Genomic DNA, 3,942 nt, shown 5'->3' with positions numbered 1-3,942 from the left:
TAAAATTACTCACGTGTGCGCCGGGCTTTAACCCTGTATATAAACGTCACTCGGCAAAAACCCAAAGTGTCCTTTATAGACAGGTGTGCGGTCTGTAGAAGTTATTTTACCGTATAACTGCCACACGAGAGTATAACCGAACGCGCACTTTGTAGACACGTGTCCGTTCTAGAGAGGTGATCGCGAATATACGTTTTTGTGTACGTATTTTTTTTACCTCGCCTTGACATCGTCAAGATGAGCTATTGCCATGGGGTGTCGTCCGTCGTACGTCCGTCCGTCCGTCCGTCCGTCTGTCAACATTTCGCTACGGTCAACGATAACTCAAGAACCGTTTGACACACATGTTTCAAATTGCATATATAGTTGTTACTCTTATGGGAGAGGGTTGAACGTCCTATTTTGGAGCATGCCAGTCGACCTACATTCGAGCCACGTCCACTTTTTGGCAAAAATGGAAATGGTCATAAGTCAGTTCAGGTTCAATAGATTTTGCTCATTTCTGGTATGTGAATGAATGACGACTGGGCCCAAAACACATCACACAGGTTTTGATATATTTTTTAGCTTATCTGACGTAGTCAGATGCAGCTTGTAGAATCGGATGATTGTCCGTCCGTGCGTGCGTCCGTCCGTCCGTCCGTGCGTGCGTCAACAGTTCGGCACAAATCTTAACCGATCGACGTACGGTCACGATATTCGGGACGTCGGGGGGGGGGGGATCGTGAAAATGACTCGGGATGCCAAATTTGGGGGTCAAGGGTCAAAGGTCAAGATGTGTAAACGGAGGGGGAATATTTCCTCCTTAACTTAAGGTATAGGAGGAAATACGGAATTGCGGCACACCTATGCTCTTAATATTTGGTGTATAGTGTGATGGGCAGGAAACCCATCACCAGTGCGAAATTGAAGGTCACAAGTCAAACGGCAGTGGGAGAAAGGTCAGATATCAGACATTTTCTGAAGACATGGCCTAATGGACAGAGTGAAAAACTTTTTTGTTTCAGCGCTGACCTACCATTTTTATCACTTTATTGAAAGGACCATGAAAATTTAATGTGCTTTCCACTGACGTGCGAAGAGAAGTGTCTAATAACATTTTGACCCTCAAGAGGGTTAAACATGGATTCCTGAACTGCCTCAATGATGTCACAGTGTTCTCATATTCATGGCGCATCCATAATCTAGAAAGCCAATAAGCCTGGATAGCCGAACGGGTACAGCACAGCTAGAGTCGCGGCTCAAAGGTCCTTGGATCCAATCCCATCAGATTTTTTATTATTTACCTGTTTTCTGTATTTTTTTATCTTTATCCATTTAACAATTTTTTCCCAATTAACGCAAATATTTACATGATTTATTTACAAAAATTTAATAACATCAAATAATTTTTACACCAATTAATTTTTTTTTTTATAGGGTTAGGGGAGGGTTAGGGTTAGGGTCACAATGCACCATAAGACAGGAGTTTCAGGCACGTTATTTGTATCAACCAATGGGATTTGGGAGGTATGCAGAATGCAGAAGGTTGTGAAATGATGTGTACGCAACTGCGTATCTGCATATCTGCGCCTAACAAAGGTGTCACTACGCACGACTTAAATGTTACGTTTATAACCGTAGCAACAGACCTCAGATGAGCCCAGACGCTCTGCGGCTCTTGTTTTAATTATGCAAATTAGGTAGATTTTAGCAATTTCACTATGCATTTCAGTGTCTGCCTACGGTCAACGATAACTCAAGAACCGTTTGACCCACATGTTTCAAATTGCATTCAGTTGTTGCTCTTATGGGAGAGGTTTGAACGTTCTATTTTGGAGCACGCCAGTCGACCTACTTTCGAGCCACGCCCACTTTTTGGCAAAAATGGAAATGGCCATCTAAATTCATTCGATTTGGTAAAATTTTGGTATGTGAATGTGTAAGGCTAGCCCCAAAACAATTGTTACTCCTAAAAGGAGTAATGACAAATATTTTAGGAGTAATATAGTAGGAGTAATATAGTAGGAGTAATGACATACTCCTAAGGGAGAGATGACAACGTCCTATTACGTTTATTTCGTCTAACTGGTCAACAACTCTACAATCATACCTACCGATACACGGGTTAATACCGCACAGCTGCAAATTTTGATACCACATGCAACCAGTCCTGGCTAGCGCGCGTCTCAAATTTTTGCCGTTGTGTACACGCACTATCCGGTTCAATAGGCGCTGGCTGCGCACAATTTAAAGGAGGGCATGAAAAGAAAATGAAAAAAGCGCGGTCAAAATAAAGAGCGCCAAGTGCCCGGGAGGATGAACTGGTGGCCCGTACCAGTCTAAGCCCGCGGCCGCCGTCGTGTCGTGTGTGGTGTGTGTGTGCTGTGTGTGTGTGTGTGTAGTGTGTGTGTGTGGTGTGTGTGTGTGTGGGCGGTATTGGTAAGCGCGCAGATTGAGCGGCCAGGCTGCACGGGGTCAGATTAACCGCATACGCATTCGCATCTGAGCCTTATTCTTACCGGGCTCGGCATAAAGTACAGGATATACGTGTCTACGGGGTGACGTAAGAGAGCGGGGCCACGTCCGGCGCGGCGCAGAAGCGAGCGCGATGGTGGCTGCTGAGTCGCGGTGAAGCTGAATCAAATGCACTCGTCCACCCGTCTAATTCGATGTGGGATCACACTTTGTGTTTGTCCCCCCTGCATTTAATAGCGGTGTAATAAACAAAGTTTAGCAATTTATATTTTTTCTTCCTTATGGATGGCTTCGTCAATGTGCTTCAGTCGGGTACCTGACAGGGCGTGAGCTCGCAGACGTTAAATTTGCAAGGCAGCGGCGCGCGCTTTTCAAGTGTGCTGCTCACCATTGTTCGGCGCAAGCTGGCAGTTACTTTCCATGTTCACTGGCATCTCGAAAGCCTTAACGTGTCGCTCTAGTTGCGGCGAATTTTTGCTACCGGAAAATAAACTGCTATTGCGACTCTCTCTCTCCTGCGGAAATAAGGATGTAGGCCGCTTACACGGCACTGCGTCATACTGTATTATGTGTGCGCGTTGCCGTGTGCCGTTTGCGTGAGTGCGTGTGTGTGGTATCAAAGCGATAGCTGTACGTGTAAAAGAGCGCGGAGCGTAGAGCACAAAATGTAAATGGCAAAGGGAAAGAAGGAGCTGAAGAGAAGAGCAAGCAGAGACAGGGTGAAAATAGAGAAAATAGCTATAGCAGGCAGCAGCATGAAAGAGGAAACAGCACGAGAACAGGAGAGAGAGAAGCAAGAGGAGATGATGAATAGAAGGAGCGAGAAGGACGGGAGAGTCGAGGAGGAGAGCGAGAAAGACAGAGAGAGAGAGAGTAGAGAGAGAGAGAGGAGAGAGAGAGAGACGAGAGAGAGAGAGAGGAGAGAGAGAGAGAAGAGCGAGAGAGAGAGAGATGGAGAGGAAGATGCGAGAAAGATGAGAGAGAGCTGCTGCTATTCCTGTGTACTTTTGAGACTTGGCATGATAACATGTTGCGAGATTGAAACCGCAGGTAATTTCCATAGCAACGAACGGCCAGTGCTGGTGCCTGAAATGCTGGATTTGTTGAGGAAGCTTGGCATAGGACAGTAAATGCGCTTTCCCTTTACTGTCAATAATAAAACACTACACACACACCAGCGCACACACAGGTCACCCACACACAACACAGCACCGAAGCACCCACACGTACAACGACACACAGCACCATACAGCCACACAACAACACACACAACCAGCTACACACACACAGCACACCACATCACACATCAAACACACACACCCAGCACAGCCAGCGAACTACTCCACAATCACACACGTCACCAACACCACACGATCTAACCCACACAGCACCAACAGGGACACCAAACACACAACCACCACGACACACACACACACACATGGCACACAGATATATATATATATTATATAGTTATTATATATATAT

The sequence above is a fragment of the Priapulus caudatus genome, unplaced genomic scaffold (genome assembly GCF_000485595.1).
Source record: "Priapulus caudatus unplaced genomic scaffold, Priapulus_caudatus-5.0.1 Scaffold1590, whole genome shotgun sequence".
NCBI lineage: Eukaryota > Metazoa > Priapulida > Priapulimorpha > Priapulimorphida > Priapulidae > Priapulus > Priapulus caudatus.
The sequence above is the reverse complement of the archived record's forward strand: the minus strand, read 5'-3'. Positions refer to the sequence as shown.